Source organism: Perissodus microlepis, chromosome 11 (assembly GCF_051167445.1).
Source record: "Perissodus microlepis isolate ML-2025 ecotype Zambia chromosome 11, ASM5116744v1, whole genome shotgun sequence".
Lineage (NCBI taxonomy): Eukaryota > Metazoa > Chordata > Actinopteri > Cichliformes > Cichlidae > Perissodus > Perissodus microlepis.
In genome coordinates, this window is record NC_140471.1 from 5,040,310 (window position 1) to 5,061,784 (window position 21,475).

At 43.0% G+C, this 21,475-nt stretch overlaps 1 long non-coding RNA gene across 3 annotated transcripts in view; it reads right to left on the reverse strand.

The window, feature by feature from the left end:
- Positions 1-749: 749 nt before the first annotated feature.
- The window catches only part of LOC146377108 (uncharacterized), a 34,249-nt gene continuing 13,523 nt past the window's right edge, over positions 750-21,475 (reverse strand). For all 3 annotated transcript variants that reach the window (XR_014801717.1, XR_014801716.1, XR_014801715.1), the window contains exon 5: positions 750-4,099. This is a non-coding gene — a long non-coding RNA (uncharacterized LOC146377108). The remainder of the gene's footprint in view (positions 4,100-21,475) is intronic.

Below are 21,475 nucleotides of genomic sequence, written 5' to 3' on the forward strand. Positions count from 1 at the left end.
GGCAATGGATATTGGGTCTAACAGAATGAGCCCCTCTTACTGCTCTAGCCATAATATTCTGAATTAGTCAGCCAGGGCTTGCACCTGGGTTTAGTACTGTCTCCCCAATAGATGTATGGAAGATGTTCATGTCTGATAATATAATAGAAGAGGTGCTGACATGCACAAACATGGAGGCATGAAGAGTAGCCACAGACAGGGGAAAAGAGTGGAAAAATGTAATCAAACATAAGCTCCTGGCCTTCCTTTGACTGACCATTCTTGCAGGAAGTGAGAAGAACTGGGATGTACCAGTTGGTGTGTTTTTTGGGAGTCCTCTGCATAACCCATTGTACAAGGCCACTATGTCAATTCAAAGATTTGAAGATATTCGCCGTTTCTTGCACTTTGATGATAAGAGGACCAGAGCCTACCAACTGAAAACAAACCACATGGCAGCTTTCCGCTACATATGGGACCTGTTCCTGGTCAACTGCAGGCAGAAATTCATCCTCAGTGATTGTGTTACAGTGGATGAACAACTTGTGCCTTTCAGAGGGAAGACCAAGCTTCTGCAGTATATGCCGAGCAAGCATACAAAAGTGATACAAAAACTCAAATTTCTTAAAATTAATGAAAAAATAAATAAAAATGCAAAGGGTCAAAAACATGTTTTATGAGGAACATGTTTTATTCCCCTTCGGGTATTCCTATCCTCGGTCAGAAGGCACAGGTGACTTATATGATGAAAGAGGGGTCCACAGCCATGATAGTTTGGGTTCCTTTAATCCAGAAACATCTTCAGAACATTTTTAATCTTTAATCTTCGTATGATTAAGTGAATTTGTGTGAGTATGTATGTGGTTCTGTAAAATAACAGAAATTACAATTAAGAAACAATTAAGTAAACCAAAACTGGTCTAAATAATATGGAAAAGGTTGAACAGAAAAATCTAATTCAAAAATGACTAAACACCACTCTCTGGTGGACACAAATGGGCTGCTGCATAGGGATCGACTCCATCTTTACTTTGGGCAGCTCAGTCCACAAAGGTGGCGCCATTTTGGTCAATTCAACGTGAGTAACTACAGTGTCTCGTGGCTACACAAACCACTGGCAAACTCTATACAAGCACACACAACATACATGGGCGAGTATAGGATGAGTTACAACCATAGAACAAACAAATACAAGGCACTTACTTATCGTTCACGCACACGCACTACACATGTTCAGTGCAACAAATTAGCTCCACCAGTGCTATCACAGTGAACCAGCGCAAACAAACCCAGGAGGGGAGGAATGTACCATCTTAGCAGTAGTTAGAGGGGGTGCGTGGAAGAGTCTATATACACAAATCACAGGGGTTTTATACAGCCGCCCCCTAGTGTGTATAGCACATTAGTAAACATTAAAAAAAAAACATGTGAATATAACTAAAGACATTCAGCTGACCGTTGAGGTAAAGTGATAAGTTTTGACAAAGGCCATTGGTATTTATTTTCCCCAATGGTGACTTCAGCTACTCACACCTGTCCATCTGGGCTGGGAAACACCTGTGTTACCTGTCCTATGGGCCAGGAAGCCCGTGGGAGCTGATAGTCCACCACCATGACAGTTTGTCCCACTTTCAAAGGTGGAGTAGTCTGGTTCACTTCTGGCAATGCTGCAGTCCAGGCAGGTAGCGCTGAGTGAACTGAGTCCAGAACTGATCCGTGATGACTTGGCTGTAATGCCATTTGCGCCTTCCAAGTTTTTCTCTGGTGGCATAAACTGCCTGGGGAAGTGAAGCATCACGCTGCCCCATGAGCAGCATATTTGGCGTGATCGGATCAACATCACGCCAAATAGGCTGGAGGGCAGCACGGTGGCACGGTGGTTAGCACTGTTGCCGCACAGCAAGAAAGTCCTGAGTTCAATTCCAACATCAGGCCGGGGTCTTTCTGTGTGGAGTTTGCATGTTCTCCCCGTGTTTGCGTGGGTTCCCTCCGGGTACTCCGGCTTCCTCCCACCGTCCAAAGACATGCAGCTTGTGGGGATAGGTTAATTGGATAATCCAAATTGTCACTAGGTGTGAATGTGCGAATGAAAGTGAGTGCGAATGGTTGTCTGTCCCTGTGTGTTGGCCCTGCGACAGACTGGCGACCTGTCCAGGGTGTACCCCGCCTTTCGCCCTATGACAGCTGGGATAGGCTCCAGCGCCCCCCGCGACCCTGAAAAGGATAAGCGGAAGCGAATGGATGGATGGATGGACGGATCAACATCTGCAATATCCGAGGAAACGTATCCCAGTGGCTTGGAATTAAGTATGCCCTCTACTTCAATAAGAACGGTAAGCAACAAATCGTCTGGCACCGCTGGACCTTTGAGAACTACTTGAAGTGCAGATTTGACTGAACGGATCTCCCGTTCCCAGGCTCCCCCAAAATGTGGAGCATGTGGAGGGTTGAAGTGGAAAGTGATGCTCTGTTCACTGAGCTTCTCCTGCAGCCGTGGCTCCATCGCTTTGAATGCCTCCTACAGCTCTCTGTCTCCTCCTCTGAAATTGGTGCCCTGGTCACTCAGTATTTCGAAGGGTTTTCCTCTTCGAGCAATAAATCTGCGCAGCGCCATGAGATAGGAGTTAGTGTCCATACCAGTGAGGAGGTTGAGGCGAATGCAGCGGGTCGTAAGGCATTTAAATATAATGCCCCACCATTTCTCTTGTCTCCTGCCTATCTTTACAGTGAAAGGGCCAAAACAGTCAATTCCTGTGGACCAGAATGGTGGCTGATGTAATCGCAAGTGGGTAGCAGGAAGATCAGTCATCTTCGGTGAAACAGAATTGGCTCTCCACTTCTTAACACTCCAAACAGTGATGCTGATGCTTCTTTATAGCCTGTCTGCCTCTTAAAATCCAATACATGCGTCTCAATTCGGCAAAGACACGTTCTCAGCCAGGATGCAGGAGACGTGTATCATAGTCTTTGATGATGAGCTGAGTAGTAGGGTGGTCACGATAGGATGCAGAGTGTCAATGTCCATCTGCTCTACTCGCCGGAGACGTCTGCCTACTCGTATGAGGCCAAGCTGACTGTCATATTCTGGAGAAAGGTTGCTCAGTCTGCTGTCTTTGTGCACCTCTTTCCCAGATTTGAGTGTGTGTACTTCAACAGGAAAGCTGTCTTGCTGTGCCTGTTTGAGTGCGCCCCAGGGTGGCTGTGGCTACAATGTAGCTTGCCATCACCAGTGTGTGAATGTGTGTGTGAATGGGTGGATGACTGGATGTGTAAAGCGCTTTGGGGTCCTTAGGGACTAGTAAAGCGCTAATGCAAATACAGGCCATTTAGCATTTACAAATACTTTATAGTGGTAGGACTCGGACTGGATCCAGTTCAACACAGTGGTAGAATCGGTCCATAAAGTAGTCTCACTGATGGGCAGAGTAAGCTTAGTGAGGAGGAGTCTAGACAGTTGTGCCCCAGCCAGTACAGCACACAGCTCCAAACGGGGAATCGACAGTTTCTTGCGGGGGGCTACACATGATCTGGCCATGATAAAGGTAGTGTGGACCTCATTTTCTGCTGATTTGAATCTCAGATATGCCACTGCCTCGTAAGCACTCTCTGATGCATCACAGAATATATGCAGCTGGAAAGTTCCCTCTTGGTTTGCTGGAGCTGTGTAACATCTGGGCAGACAGATTTCTGGTAGATACTGTAGCTCACTCACCCACTCTTGCCACCGCTGGAGTAACTTGCCCTCGATGGGATCGTCCCAGTTTCTGTAGTTCTGCCGCAGACATTGAACAATAACCTTTGCCCGGGTCGTGAAGGGGATGATAAAACCCAGTGGGTCGTATTGAGAGGCGAGGATGCTGTAGATGTTTCTCATAGTTGAGTCCTGAGGAACCACTGGCCGACATTTGTAGGCGATCTGGTCCGTGGAGCAGTGCCATGCCAAGCCTAGGGTTGGTTCTTGGGGATCTGGTTGGTGTTCAGTCAACCACAGCTCGCAGGTAGGGGACTTTGCTTCAGTTGGGAGATGAGCAATGGCCTCCGGGTAGTTACTGGCCCACTGTCGGATTTCGAAACCACCAGTAGATAGCAACTCTCTGATGTTATCGACAAGTAGTCGCGCCTGCAAAGCAAAGGGCAGAGATTGCAAGCAGTTATCGACATAAAATAAGCACAGCACTGAGTCTAGTACTTGTTCATTGCCATCTTTATGATCCTGCACGTGGCGCTGAAGGGCATACGTAGCACAACAGGGGCTGCATGTGGTTCCAAAGGTCAGGACACACATCTCATAAATGTCCAGGCTCCGATCTCTCTCCATATCTCTCCACACAAATCTCAGCAGAGGCCTGTCATAAGGAAGAAGCTGCACCTGATGGAACATACCTCGTATGTCCCCACTCACAGCAACAGGGTGCTCCCGAAATCTCAACAGGACACCTATTAAGGATGGACCGAGAGTTGGACCTGGTAGCAGCTGGTTGTAAGGCAGTCTTGCCTGTATTGGAAGTATTAAATTTAGTTCTTTGCATTCTTTTGGCGAAAGAGAAAGACTGGACTCAGAGTGGTATAGCTCAAAAATGATCTTTATTTTACATTTCCGGAAATGGAGACGCAGATAAAAGCTCAGGTCTGAATTCTCTGCAGCTAAATCCGTATATATATTTCTGCACTGCGTCACACGGACACACAGTCAGTTCCTCTTTCTTTTTGTGTCTGATTTCCTGTGCAGCTCTGCACTAAACTTCTCCTTTCTAAAGTCTGTTGCCAAGGCGACCTGTCACCCTCTGACCTAGTCTTTGTCTCGTCTGGGGGTTGGTTTCTAAAGGCCGTCTTATTAAAATACATAAAACAATATAATCAGCAAATAAGCATTAAGAATATATATTTAAATCCTAACAGACCCCCTTTTCGTCTTTTTTAAAAGACGACATAATCCCTGATCTATCCCATTAAGTTCACTTGCATGTGAGAATAATAGCTAGAATGTAACAAAAGAAATCATATCAAAAATGAAACTTTTCAATTGCCCAACCCTTTAGGTCATCCATCCCCTCAACTAATTGTACATTTTCAATGTTCCCTTACTATTATGGCATAATTACTTGTATCCACAACAAATAAATCAAACAAATAAATCAAGCCTTTAGACAGCACCTCGCGTTTACGCTGGAGTACGAACTGTCCTACCTTAGGTACTACCCCCTTTTTAACCAGAATCCCAGTTTAAACCCACTTCTGACTTCCCTCACTGCTCACTGTAAAATCCAAACAGATATAATTAGCTTTTCCTAATAACAGGTCCTAGATTACTTCGATCGCTCTCTGGAAACAGTCTCTATTGTCTAACCCGTTTCCTCTTTAAAAATTTACTTAGGAGGAGAGGTAAGTGACGGAAGTGACGGAGAAAGGTAAGCGACCAATGTTGTAGGTGACGTCAGACGCCGGAGATTTGGCGGAAAAAAAAAAAAGCGAATGGTAGCATAGAATTTAACAAAGTTTCTTTAAACTTCAGTATTGCCAAATAAACTAACCAACTGTCATATAACTAACATCTGTCCTATCATCTCTAACACCCTGGAGGACAACGAGGAGAGTTTAGACGCTCTCCAAGAATACATCGACCGGTGCTTCGAAGATTTAGTAATGAAGAAGGCCCAGAGTGCGTCTTCCCCGGCCAAAGCTGAGACGCCGTCATCTAAAAGATATCGCCCGGCAGACTCCCCCGGCACAACATCGCCTGCCGGCAAAGATATCGTCGACATCCTGGAGTCAATCGATAAGCGATTGTCCAGTTTTGATGCAAGGCTGTCCCTGGTGGAGATCTTACACCAGGAATTTAAATCTCTAAAAGAATCCCTGGAGTTCAGCCAGCGGCAGGTGGAAACACTTGCTGCGGAAAACGCCACGCTACGGGACTCGGTCAAATCTCTAACCGAAAATGTGACCCAATTAAACATAGAAAATAAAAAATAAAAGAGACCGTTATAGATTTACAAGCCCGTAGCATGAGAGATAATCTGGTGTTTTCTGGTATTCCAGAGTCTGCCGGAGGGGACCCGGAAACAACCGTGAGAAGCTTCATTAAAATCCACCTGAAGCTGCCGGAGGACACGGTAAAAAACATAGGGTTCGAAAGAGTGCATCGCATAGGGGCTCCGAAGACAGGAAGCGGGAGACCACGTCCTATTGTAGCCAAATTCGGCCACTTCAAGCAGAAGGAGCAGGTGAAGAGTCGCGGCAGAGAGCTGAAAGGAACGGATTTCAGCGTGAACGATCAGTTCCCCAGAGAGATCCTGGAACGACGCAGGGTCCTCTTCCCAGTCCGACGTAGTTTTATCCAGAAAGGCTCCCGGGCTGTCATCGCCGTGGACCGGCTCTACGTGGACGGACAGCTCTACCGCGACCCTGGCACCACTCCATGGCTGTATTGACCGCACACCAGATAAGAATCCGCTACACTATTCTCTTCACTCACACTCTCTTGTATTAACTTTTGCTTAACTATGTAATTTCAGTTTGCTAATTTAGTATAACGTCACCGTCACTCTCCGCCAATGCTTTAATTGGAATGTTTTCGTTTTTATTTCTTTTTCCCTCTCTCTCTCTTGTCGCGCACCTTGCTTTTTGGTTTATTTGCTTTTCTTTTCTATCACTATGTCGATCACCTGTTTCCCTATCCATCCACAAGTGACACTATTTCTACATGCTTACTCTGCACGATCACGCACACACATGCGTTTAAAGGCAACACATTTACAACAGCCACACAGCGCACACAGATATAGGACACATGCACACATTTGCTCATATTAGTTATTATGCACACACATAGTCAGACCTATGGAGCTTCTTGCCACGCATTTTCTTCTCTTTACTTACAAAAAAAAAAAAAAAAAAAAGGATGTGTTTCCATTTTCCTCACCCGTCTAAGCGAGACACACAGCGTACATCATTAGCCACAAACACACAACTATGGGCATGCTAAGATTTGTCACATGGAATGTGCATGGAGCTGGCTCTAGGGAAAAAAGGTTAAAAATACTTAACCAACTTAAAAAATTACAGGCAGACGTTGTTTTATTACAAGAAACCCACATGCCTGTCACAGGTTTGAATAAACTTAAAACACCTGAGTTTCCTAATGTGTTCTCAGCCTGTTATAATTCTAGACAAAGAGGAGTAGCAATTCTAATACATAAAAATATTAATTTCACAGTACTCGATACAGTTATAGATCCAGAGGGCAGATTCCTAAACGTCAAACTATCTATACTTAACCAAAAGCTAGGTATTGTAAGTATATATGGTCCAAATGTTGATGACCCCTCATTCTTCCACGGTTTTTTTAGTACACTCTCCGAACACCTAGACTGCACAATTGTTCTGGGGGGAGACCTCAACCTGGGACTAAATGAAGAAATGGATAGGCTCAATACAGCAGGAACTCAGCGTAACTGGCAGTCCACAAATATAATCAAACAGTATATGAGCGACTTTGGTCTTTGCGATGCATGGCGCTCCCTTCACCCCAATAGTAAGGAATATACTTTCTTCTCACATGTCCATCACTCCTACTCTCGTCTGGATTATTTTCTGGTCAGCAGCTCACTGCTGAGTAACATTACAGACACTGAGATTCATCCTATAGCTGTCAGCGATCATGCTCCTGTATCTTTAACACTAATACAGATGAATAATACTACACCAAGAAAAAACTGGAGATTTAATACATCACTGCTCAAAGACGAAGAGTTTATCAAATACTTTAAAAAAGAATGGACTCTATATTTAGGCTTTTATGACATTCCTGGAACATCAGCATCTGTCCTCTGGGAAGCAGGGAAAGCCGTGATGAGAGGTAAAATAATCTCTTTCTCATCACATAAGAAGAAAGAAGAAAACAAAAAAATTCAGGAACTAGAGAAAAACATCAAATCCTTAGAAAAAGCCTATGTGTCACACCAAGACCAAGAAATATTAAACAAAATACGCAAGACAAAACTAGAATTAAATGAAATTATTAATAAAAAGACTAAATTCGTAGTACAAAGACTTCGCCTGCAAAATTATGAACACGGTAACAAATCCGGACAATTTCTTGCTAACCAGTTAAAAATCAATAAAGAAAAAACAACTATATGTGCTGTTAAAGATTTATCTGGGAATACAATATATGATCCTAAAAAAATAAACAAAATTTTTAGGGATTTCTATGAAACTTTATATACACCACAAATAAACCCATCTAAAAACGAAATTGATCAATTTCTCGACAACATAACTCTTCCAAAATTATTAGACACCCAAGCAATGGCACTGGATTCGCCACTGACGCCAGGTGAACTCCAGGAAGCTCTGATAAGTATGCCCAATAATAAGGCTCCAGGTCCAGACGGTTTTCCAACAGATTTTTACAAAGAATTCTGGACAATTCTGGCACCAGTTTTTCACAGGATGTTGCAGGAAATCAAAGAAAATGGTAGACTACCACCAAATATGAACTCTGCAAATATCAGTCTCTTACAAAAACCAGGCAAAGACCCTGCATTTCCTTCAAGCTATCGTCCAATATCCCTTATTAATGTAGACCTTAAAATAATCTGCAAAGCTCTCTCAAAGAGATTAGAGAAAATAACCCCCCTTTTAATTCATCCTGACCAAACTGGTTTCATAAAAGGTAGGCACTCATCAACAAATACACGTAGATTACTTAATTTAATAGACTACGCATACAGTAAAAACATTGAAACCATAATATTTTCTTTAGATGTAGAAAAAGCATTTGACAGAGTTAACTGGAAATTTCTATTTGCAACTTTACATAAATTTGGTTTTGGACCCTCTTTCATAAACTGGTTAAAAATATTATATAACTCCCCAACAGCTTGTGTCAGAACAAATGACCAAACATGACCAAACAGGGATGCCCACTCTCCCCTTCACTGTTTGCAATTTTTATTGAACCACTAGCAGCAGCAATTAGACAGGCTACAACAATTAAGGGCATAAAATGTAAGAATATAGAACATAAAATCAGCCTTTATGCAGATGATGTGTTACTTTTTCTCCAAAACTCACAAACCAATATCTCTGGGGTAATTACATTGATAAATTCTTTCTCAAGTGTCTCAGATTATTCAATTAACTGGTCGAAATCAACAGTTCTTCCGATTAATTGCTCCTTCCATAATTCTTCTCCTTCCCCACTGCAATGTGGAAATATAAAATATTTAGGTATTAATGTCTCTCCTAAACTTTCAGAATTAACTAAATTAAACCACATCCCACTTTTAAAGACAGTAGAAGGCGACCTGGCTAGATGGAAATCTTTACCCATATCACTCATGGGAAGGGTCGCCGCTATAAAAATGATGGTCTTGCCAAAAATAAACTATTTATTTTCAATGATCCCAAATAAGCCATCACAAGATTGGTTCAGATCTCTAGACTCGTATATTTCTAAATTCCTTTGGAAAGATAAACCCCCACGTATCAGCTTAAAAACACTACAAAGGACCAAGGATAAAGGAGGATTAGATCTGCCTAACTTTAATCACTATTTTTTAGCCAACAGGCTTCAGTTCATCTCTAGATGGTTTAAACACACCCTCTTAGATGAACCTTGGATAGATGTAGAACAGGCACTATGTAATAACCTAGAAATTTCAGACCTACCATTTATCAGCTCAAACATCAAACGACACGAATGCTTTAAAAGCATCAATATTAGCTCTTCTCTGACAGCATGGTGGGAGTTTCTAAAAATGACAGAGTCTTCATTAATCCCATGCAAACGTACACCTATCTGGAACAATCCGGACATATTACAAAACAATAATATGATAAACTTTTCAGATTGGAGTTGCAAAGGAATTAAATACTTGGAACATATGTTGGAAGGAACAGACTTTATTTCGTTTGACAGACTAGTTACACAATATGGGATCAACAAGAAACGATTTTTGGAATATCAACAAATTAAATCCATAGTAAAAAAGAAATTTAATCCCAGTGAAGCTGAATTACAAACACCACCAAGTGTGGTACAATTTTTTAGTCTAAATCCCCCCAAATTATTGTCTAAAATATACAGAACACTTTCTAAAATAGATGAATCAATATCCCTTCCTATTGCAAAATGGGAAGCAGATTTATCAATCAACTTAGACCCAAACCTTTGGTCTCAGATATGCTCAGACACTTTACCCTACCGCCTACTGGTGTTGGCCAGAGGGGCCGATGGCGCGATATGGCAGCCTCGCTTCTGTCAGTCTGCCCCAGGGCAGCTGTGGCTATAACCGTAGTTTGCCTCCACCAGTGTGTGAATGAATAGTGGCATTGTAAAGCGCTTTGGGTGTCTTGAAAAAGCGCTATATAAATCCAATCCATTATTATTATTATTATTATTATTTCAATTCCACCCCGCCCCTTCGAAACATCTTATGTGTCGAAGTATGAAGGACAATTGATTAGAGAGAGCAACCTGAAAATGCTTCACCACCTCTTCGGAAATTTAAGGAAAAATGTTAATGATATTATTTCTCAGAACACCTCAGCAATTCTCTCGAGTATATTTGCTCCGGGCCTGCAAACCTGTGTCAAGGAAAAAAATCAGTTTAATTATCATGTTAAATCTTTTGAACTCCTGGCTCCACCCAGAGCCTGCATCCTCGGAACTACCTAGAAACAAAACCTGTGTGTTAACATTAACTTCACATTTCAAACTCAGTTTTCCCCACTTATGATCCAATCTGCGTTATAAGAAACAAAACTTAAGACAGAACAGTTATCAATCGTGTGCTTCATACAAAATTTCCATATTTTTTAATTTCATGCTGATCCTCTCAGTGTCATCGTACTTTTCATTTTGACTTTATCAGCACTAACCAAAATATGTTTTCTCTCTTTACTTTGCTCCTGTCTTCCTCCAGTACCAGCTAGTATCACATACCCTTACCGATTGTGCTCTTTTTGATAATTTACTGTTTTAAAGGGAAAAAACCTTGGTCCCTTGGACCAGTGTTTGTTATTCCATAACTACATTTTGAATGTAAGAAGTCTACCAATCCCCTATATAAACTCCTAAATATTGCTTTGGTTCTGACTATTTTTCTCTATAAAATTTAATTGACTTCTACAGTGGCCTGCTTTTGTCAATGGTAACCTGAGTAATATCAAAAGTCAAGTCAGTCAAAACTTTAGTCCACATCGTCAGTCCATCACAGTTCAGTCACACATTCACTCACACGCATTCACACGAGATATTGCTGATAGTGGAGACTCCCGCGCAAATAATCACATTCTCCACCCTCAGCAACATGAGCTCATTCATTTGTTTTTTTTTTTGTTTTTTTTAGAAAAACAGTTCTTTATGATCTTTTAGCTGGATTGACTTGCTGCAATCCTTTTGGACAGGAACTCAAACGCTCATCGGTGTCATGGTCCGCGGCCCGGTGTCCAAGGAGCTGATGGGATGCCCACGCCCACGGGTGTGGCTGTCAACTCCACACCTGCATCCCAGGTGGTGGAACATTTAACCCAGCTCAGCCAGCTGCTCCACGCCAGTCCGTTAGTTGCCTCTCAGCGGTAACATGCTTCCACGTGAAGGCGTTTGCGAAATTCTCTTTTGCTGGAACAAACGCTAACCCTCTCCTTGTGCGCTTAGGTAACAGCTCGGCGTGTTTGGAGCCCTCTCCTGCCTGTCTTCCTGCCCGCCTGGAGTTTTTGGGTCACTACCGGCACTCGTCTCCTCTATTCACCTGGAGCTTCCCTGCGGACCCCCACCCCTCCCTCCAGTTCCCACGGCCCCATCTGGACCGTAAGATTACTTCTCTACCCACGTTTGCTGTTATTTCTCCGTTCCCCAGTAACCCTCTTCCTCTTTCTGTTGCAGCCTCCCACAGTCCCGATTACGGCGTTCCTGAGTTATTTCCCGGTCCCTTGGTTTTCTAGTTACCTGGCGTGTTTTCCTTTGACCCTTCCGGGACACCCTTAATTAAAATAAAGGTTTTTTTGCGTGTACCTTGGCTTGTTGTCTCTGCTTCTGGGTCCAGCTTATGTGCTGAACTACGGTTCATGACAATCGGTTCCCACAGTTAGAGCTTTTCCTCAGCCCATTATAATCTGGAAAAGCTCACCTTATATTTGTTCTCCCAAAAATGTTTTACAGCGCTGTTAATTCAATCTTGCAGGCCTGCTTAGAACAAAAATGAGAAAAAACAGAGCTGATTTTTAGCTCATCAAAGCACAAAACATCGTCACCTGACAGGTTTTCTCTAAGTGCACTGTTACAAAAATAATCGGCCCACTTATAGACATGTCCATGATTAGTAAAACTCCCTCTATTGAAATAAGAAAACAACCCAAACCTAACTGACAGAATTAACCCATCACTAAAACAAAAACCCCAAAAATCTTAATCCCAGAAAAGTTTTGCTTACTAATCTAACAATATGTTGTGGGAATTAGAACTTCGGGGCCACAAAGGTTTTGCCCTACTCTTGGCTTAACTAATACTTACATGGTCCGAAATCAGACTTAAAATCACTCCCTCTGTTCATTTTCCCCACATCATATTTCCGGGGTTGGCCTCAGGTTCTTCAGCGTCCCGAGACTCCACGGTAAACTGACATAATTTCACCTGCTAAATACACAGAAAATCTTGTTAAAAGCCGCACAGTTTGCACAAAATTAATATTCCCATTAAACCCTTTCTAAACACGTTATAACAATCTATCATCACTAAATTCTACATTTCTTTTCCAAATCTGGACTACTGGACTTAGTCACAGACCTGACCACTTTATTTAATTGTCCTGTATTTTACCATTATATATTTTACCAAACAATTCTTCTCAGTCACAGCTATGTTTCCTTCAGTGGAAGCCTTAGACACACAGCCAGACAGGAAGCTTCAGTTCTTCTTTTTTTTTTTTCTTTTTTTTTGTCGCCACTGATTCAGCTAATTTGCATACTCACTCATCTCAGAAGAAGTTGCCTTTACAAGAGAAATGCATATTTAAAACATTACCACATTATTAAATTCTTTTCTTTTCTTTCTAGAGTAATCAGTTCTTTTGGTCAATCGGCATAAGAGCACTTCTAATTGACTATTCTAAAAACTAAGCTTTTAATCACTGGTTTATCTGTTTCCTTTTCACAAAAATCACTCTATTGTCATGGAACTTCCCTGAGTTATTCCTCAAATTCAAGCTTTAAGTGTGTTAAATCTACACCATTTAGCATTTTGTCATGTATTCACATTCATGAATGTAAGCATGTCTTCATTGCATGTATGTTTTGTATTCAGATTAATATTGAGTGTAACCTGATCTTCATTGCATATGTGTTTTATAATCAGATCTAATTCATGCATCTTTGCGCTGAGCTGTGGATTCAAACTCTCTCACTTCTGATTCTCTCCAAAAATAATTTCACATGTGACAATTTGTATATGTGTCTTTTCTATTCATTCATGTAATTGTTAGTTTATTTATTTCTTTATCTCTCGCTCTCTTTTTTTTTTTTTACCTTTCTGTTGTTATGCTCTGGACATTTCTAAACCTCCATGAGCTCAGTCTCAATCTTCAATCCAATTTCCCATATTCTGTCACTTAAACTCATCCAGCCTTGACTTCTCACTGGTCCTCGTCCCTGTTCTCACAGTTTCCTGTGTGGCCTCCCAGATCAAACACAGGCCCAAATCAGCTGTTTCTTCTCTCCATTCCTTCTCTCTTGATCTTTTCAGTCTTTTCTTGGAGGTTCAAACTCAGAGTCCAGTGCTGTCCAGTACTTTCACCCAATCTTGTCACTGGTCAAAGCACATGTTCCATCCACAATGGTATTCATAGATGCTGCTGGACCCTTCAGTGTTTTAGGGCAGTTGCACTGTCTTTTGCCTGCTGTTGATTCTTCAAGTACACGGTCTTTCTCTGTCTGTCTTCTGTCTTCATCAGGAGATTGACTGTCCTTTAAGCTTCTTCTCAGGATAAGGACAGGATGAGAGGTGAAGCTGTCAAATTTTTAAGCCAAAGACTGGCCTGTTTTCGTCCCAATTCTGTTAATCTATCATTTTGCCGCTGTACTCATGTTTTCAGGTTGAGAAGAGTCCACCTATATTAACAAAATAAAACATTTATTTAATATCATTTTCATTACTATTTCTTAACACATTCATTCCCTAATTCTTCAGTCTAGATTTTTAACACGTCTCTCTCTCACTCGTTGCACACTACACACACACCCTGAATCCTCCCTTAGTTATGCTGCAATAGACGTAGGCTGCCGGGGGATTCCCATGATGCATTGAGTTTTTCCTTTCCAGTCACCTTTCTCACTCACTATGTATTAATAGACGTCTCTGCATTGAATCATATCTGTTATTTACCTCTGTCTCTCTTCCACAGCATGTCTTTATCCTGTCTTCCTTCTCTCACCCCAACCGGTCGCAGCAGATGGCCGCCCCTCCCTGAGCCTGGTTCTGCCGGAGGTTTCTTCCTGTTAAAAGGGAGTTTTTCCTTCCCACTGTCGCCAAAGTGCTTGCTCATAGGGGGTCATATGATTGTTGGGTTTTTCTCTGTATCTATGAAGCGCCTTGAGGCGACTTTTGTTGTGATTTGGCGCTATATAAATAAAATTGAATTGAATTGAATTGAATTAGCCAATTTCCTTTTATGGGCATGCAAACATGTTTACTTCCTGTAACAGGACCCCCCCCACACACACACACAGCAGTTCTCATACACACACACTCTTCATTTCACTGCATTTTCATCTGTTTCTACAACCTAACCGAACTCTTATTTTATATTTACAGTGTATATACCCTCTGTAACTGTACTAAGTTTTGATTTAAAAAAAGAATGCACCCTCAGCACACACACACGCACAAGTATACTCAGCTCTTTGCATTTGCAAGCATTCACATCAAAATCCAGCGTGGTTAGCAGAGCTCTTTTGGCTCAAATCCTCAGCACAATTAACAGTTTTTTCCACACAGATCACCATTCTTTAGCTCAGCTCTGTAACACAATTCACACAATACTTTCATCCGCATTTTTTGCACACTTTCCTGAGCTTCCCTAAAGAAAATCGTCTCACACACACACACACACACACATCACACCCTTTTCTCTCAGACTTTCAAACCAATGTGCACCTTTGATCATTCATCCAAATAACAATTTTACACTTCATTTATACATTCACACATTTATATGTATAACAAAAGACACCGACTGCCAAAACAAATTATTTCCATATCACAACTTCACATCATCTTCCTCTAGTACTAGTCATTCGCCCACCTTGCTGGTCAATCAACCCGCTTCGGGAACGCCTTCACCGATAGCGGTCAAATTTCTAGGCCCTATATTAATTTATAAGTGCTTCCCGCAGCTTGACAGGAAGCTCCACTAACAAACGTCTCAGTATCCCACTGGCGCCTGAAGCTTTTCTTAAAACTTTACCTGTCAGCCACGTTGACTGGTTACGCCCGAGCCCCGCTCTGTCGTTCAAACGGTGCAAGAAAAGTGATGCTTGACCACTGATTATTAACGACTGTCCCTAGTTGTTGCGGTAATCAACCGAACTAAGCCTCTTGCCGGAGGAAATTGTCACACGTCCGTGACAAGATGGAGACGTAACGCTCAGAACCTTTTGCACCCCAAGGGAATGCCTCCCCGTCCTAAATAATTTTAATAATTTTAAAAAGCATCACTGTGGACTCTAACCGGCAGTTTATTATCTGATGCCCGGGTCCAACCCTGCTAATCAATGTGGGAATAAAATCCCCTGACCAGATGTCCTAATCTAATCTCTTTTCTTGGCTGACGTAACACACTCACACACATAACACACCAACTTCAAACACACGTCACAACTTTGAACTTCACCCCAGTATTAACAACAATAAGCTTTCATCAAATATTCCCAGACTTTACTTTACTCAAAATTACCATGGACATGTCACCCGAAATCTACTTAACAGATTTTATAATTTACTTTAATTTAATTAATTTAATTAACTGTCTTAGCGCTTGAGAGGGAGTTGGTAACAGGGATGTGTGCAGACATGAAGCTTCAGTAGGTTGATGTAGAAAGGTACCCGGTCCCTGGATGGCCCAACCGAGGTTAGTGTTGACAGCAACAGGGCTGCCTAGTGGACCAACTTTGACAGGTGACAGAGGGGTGATGAGCTGGACATTATCTGAGCCTATAAGAAGCATAGGCTGCACATCCTTAAATGCTTTGATGGGAACGTCAGCCAGATGTGGATATCTCGGACAGAGTATGTCCACTGGACAGGATTGTTTTGCCAGATTAAGTTCTTTAGCAGTAAAAACACGTCTGATGTGATGTTTGATTTGGGGAGAGCTGGGTGCACATAGTTCGAAAGAGACAGATGCTCCTTGTAACTGTGACACCTCCTGCCTGATGGTTCGTAGTTTGAGGGACTCCTCTGTGATATTTAGTTGTAGATAATGAACCGCTGCAGATAGAGCAATAGTCCGCTCTGATCCGTCGTCAAGAATGGCGTAGCTGGACAGAGATCAGCCATTATTGTGGAGGGTAACTGGGACCACTTTAAGCATGACTCTGCCTGAATGAGTAACTTGGTCCAAATACACCATACTGGAGGCTGTACTCAGTGTCAGGATACTTATATCTGAGCTGGAGGCAGCTTCATGGAGGATCTGCAGGTGTTGTTCTCTACAGGTGGCACAAGGTTTCTTCAGATTGCAACTGTCAGGCTGATGACTCCGACCACATCTCCAGCATCTCTTGTCATTAATCCACGTAATAATCTGTGTAGTACTCAGCTTGCTGAAGTTAGAACAGGAACTCAAGTAATGTTCTGTACTGCTACAGAAGGGGCAGTAGGGTTTAAATTTCTCTCTTTTCTTCCCTTTCATAGGTTCTTTACTCTCAGTAGGGGCTGAAGTGGTATTAGCGGACGGTGTTGTAAGCTTGTCAGTGCCATAGTAGACTGATGAGGATGTCTTTAATGGTCTCGATGACTTGTCTCGGCGATCTGAGCGGGGTTTATCAGATATGTAGCTTTTTGTTGCTCTTCGTGATATCTGTATGGCCTGTGACTTCCTCTCCAACCACTGTGCAGTCAGGGAGAGTATAGGTGTTAGCTGAGTCACTCTGCAAGATGCCCTTTGCAAGACAATATTCAGCAAAGCTGTCTTGATAGGAGAAGGGGAGTTTACTCAAAAGCCTGTCCACATGGGAGCCACACTCTAGTTCACTCTTAGCAGCTCCTTCCATGGAGTTTAGTAGTCCCACCAGACTACTAACTGATAGAGCAAAGTCTTCAAACCCCTGTGCATCTCCAGCTTTCACTGTAGGAGCTCTCAAAATGTTGTTAATTTTACCTTGGACTAATTGGCATGGTTGTCCATAACGCTGCTGTAGAGCCTGCATTGCTTTAGTGAAGCGCATAGGGTCATGCACATACCTCTTTGCTAGCTGAAATGCAGGAGGGAACTTCAGATGATCCAGCAGTACTTGGAATTTGTAATCCTCAGATAGATGTGGGTGTGGTCCCAAAACTCCATCCAGACCTTTCTTCAGTAGCAGAAAATCACTCTCTTTTCCTGTGGTGAAACGGATCAGATTGGGTTTAGGAATGCCATATGAAGAGGAAATAGCCATCTCCAACAAGTTCGGTCTCTGAGAGGAAGGCAGAGATGAGGAGTATTGTGGGCTGCTCTGAATTACATCATGCTGTGAACCAACAGGTGGCGGTGCAGCTGGAGCAGGATACTGTGAACTAACAGCAGGTGGCAGCACTGGTGTAACGTATGGCACTGGGTGGCACAGACCACTGTGAGGTTGATGTAGGCCAGGGGTGCTCAATACGTCGATCGCGATCGACCAGTCGATCGCAAAGGTAGTATTGGTAGATCGCATGGCATTAAAAAAATAGATGCCAGCCTATCATCCATCCCGTCACTTGATTGATACAGGGAAGCCAGTCAGATGACATCAGATTTTTTCTGACGCTTAGGTCGCTGCGCATGCGCAAACAGCGGCGCGAAGTGTAGTAAAACTGACAAGCTAGTCAGCGAGTTAACTCCAATTTTTAGCTCTCGGTTTTTTCTCTTAAACCTAAGAAAGGGTTAAAAATGAGTGAGGGAGCTGGACCAAGTAAGAAGACAAAAACGTATCACTTTCATACGGAATGGGAGGAGGACTTTTTTTTCACGATGTCATTTTCGAAGTGCGTTTGCCTCATCTGCCAGGCTACCATCGCAATGCCAAAGAAGGGAAATGTGGAGCGGCATTTTCGAACTGTTCACGGAAAATATGACACTACATTCCCGCCGAAAAGCGAGCTAAGAAAGAAAAAGGTGAATAAACTAAAATCCCAGTTGTCCGGACAGCAGTCATTTTTCACACAACAAACTTCAAAAGCGAAAGCCGCCACCGAAGCATCGTTCCGGGTGAGTCACATCATCGTTAAAAACAAGAAGTCTTTTCAAGATGGAGAGATGGTAAAAGAGGCATTCGTTGAAGCAGCTGACTCATTGTTCCGAGACTTTAAAAATAAGGCAGAAATAACATCTTCGATCAAAGCTCTCCAGCTGTCAAGAAGTACAGTTACACGGCGCTGTGAAGCCATGGCGGAGGATTTAACCCAGCAACTTTGGAAGGACATCGGAGATTGCCAGTGTTTCTCACTGCAGTTGGACGAATCTACGGACGTGAGTGACACAGCCCAGGTGTGCATTTTCATTCGTATGGTGTTTACTGATATCACTGCAAAAGAAGAGCTATTAACAGTCCTGCCCATGAAAGAACAGACGCGAGGAGAGGACATATTTCAGTCGTTCAAAAACTTTATCGAGAAAACCCAGCTCCCAGTGTACAAATTGGTGTCTATTACCACAGATGGAGCACCCGCAATGGTTGGCCGCTTGAATGGATTTATTGCCAAGTGCAGGCAGGACGATGCTTTCCCGGACTTCCTAAATTACCATTGCATAATCCACCAACAAGCGTTATGCGCTAAAATGCTCAACATGAAGGAGATCATGAATGTTGCAACGAAGATCGCCTGTTCTATTCGCGCCAGATCTCTTCAAAGACGGTTATTTCGTGCACATCTGGAGAAGGCTGACTGCGACCACTCTGAGTTGTTGCTACACACTGACGTGAGGTGGCTTAGTCGAGGGAAATTTCTGCAAAGATTTCGAGAGCTCTGTCCGGAGATTAAGGAGTTTTTCCGTGTAGCTGGACAAGCAGAATACATGCAACTTAATGACGGTCAGTGGCTGTTAGACTTGGCATTTTTAACCAATCTGACAAACATGTTGAATGACCTTAATCTACAGCTGCAAGGAAAAGACAAAACAGTGATCAACATGATCAGCTCAGTTAATGCTTTCAAACGAAAGATGCAACATCTCTCTTTAAAGCTGCAGCGCCATGATTTGATAAACTTTCAAAACCTGGCGTCAGAGCTGGAGATGCAAGGGATGGCCTGTTTGCAACTTGACAGTGCACGCTACACAGAGCAGATTGACAATTGTCTGTCAGAGTTTGACAAACGCTTTCAAGACTTTTCTTTGCTCGAGCCAGTCGCTACCTTCATGTGCTATCCTTTTCGGGAAGATGCTGAGGTCGATTCACTCGCATCAAAAATTGCAAAACTATTTCACCTGAACTCTTCTGGAGTGGAAGATGAGATTTTGACACTACAAGCCGACATTGAGCTGAAGTCCAGAGATCATGGACAGTTCTGGAACTTACTCACAGAAGTAAAGTACCCCAACATGAGGAAATGTGCTGCGTCTTTGACTGCATTATTCGGCTCCACTTATTTATGTGAGTCATCATTTTCCCACATGAAGATCATTAAGTCCAAGTACCATTCCACCATGACTGATGAACATTTGGAAGTGTGTTTGAGGCTGGCCGTCAGCAGCTACTGTCCGGACTATGCATCCCTGGCTGATTCAATTCAGTGCAAGTCATCAGAGTAAACTCAGGTAATGACAAAAAATTTACATTGTTAATTGTGTTGTGAAATATTGGATATTGCGGTTATGCATGTATATACATTGTAGATATAAAGAATCCTCAATATATTTATAAATAAGTATATGTTTTGGATTTTTGTAGTGGGTAGATCATTTTGACTTGGTCATTTTATAAGTAGCTCACATGCGGAAAAAGTGTGAGCACCCCTGATGTAGGCCAATTCAGGTCTCTTTGTTGATGCCAGGGAGGATGTAAATGCAGACCGGGATACCACTGGTGTTGGCTGAGCAGCTGACGGCATAGGAGAGTGGACGCAGAGAGGAGGCTGAGGAATAGGTTAGTTAACAGGGAGAGTAGGAGCTGTTGACTGTAATATTTGAGGATTATCAACATGATGAGCCATGGGAGAGGTCTGCTGTACAGTATTCAACTGGGAGCCAGGTATTACTGGAGATATGGGATGGATGTTTTCCCGTCTGCCCATAGGGGGATCCTGTGTAGGATTATTATCCACAGTAAGTAGAGGCATACTATGGCTCCGGACCTGGGGTTGCAACTGTACTTGGGGGGGTTCTTTGACCAAGGTTCAAAGATACTTGTATAGCGCTCTGTATCTCCCTCATCTGCTCCTGTACCTGAGTAACACACTGCTCCATCCTCCTTATTCTCTCCATCTCTGGTGAGCCGTCGATGCCAGCTGTTGGGTGCATTGGAGTAGATGTTTGAAGCACTGGAATATTTGTGTTAGCATCCGGTGGAACTGGGTTAGTTGGCTGGGATGGATAAGTCCAGATGAAGTCATCCAGATATCTTGGAACCCGATGTGGTCTCCTGTGCCAGGCACCTTGTTGTTCTTCATCATATTGGGTTGTCGCCATGTTAGGAAAAGCTGTAATTTATCCGGCTCAAAGGACCACTTGAACTGGACATGTGTGTGCCGTCTGAGAGGCCGTCTGAATTATGAGACCAGTCCAGTTTATTGTTCAGATGAACACCAAGGTACCTGTAGCTGTCCGCAGTCTCAATGTCCATACCTTGGATGGTTGCAGTGGGGGATGTTTGTGCCTGCGGAAGTCTACCACCAGCTCCTTGGTTTTACTAGTGTTGATCTGGAGGTAGTTCTGCTGGCACCAGTCCACAAAGCCTTGTGTCAGTTCTCTGTACTCCTTGTTGTCCCCATCAGTGATGAGGCCAACTATTGCAGAGTTGTCAGAGAACTTCTGCAGGAAGCACTGGGTGGAGTTGTGGGAGAAGTCTGCAGTGTAGTTGGTAAAGAGGAGCGGTGCCAGAACCGCTCCCTGTGGGGCCCCCGTACTGCAGACAACCCTGTCCGACACACAGCCCTGAGTTCTCACATACTGTGGTCGGTCAGTGAGGTAGTCCAAAATCCATGTTGTCAGGTGATGGTCCACTCCTGAGTTCTCCAGCTTGTCCTTCAGGACCGTGGGAAGAATGGTGTTAAAGGCACTGGAGAAATCAAAGAACATGATTCTCACAGTGCTCC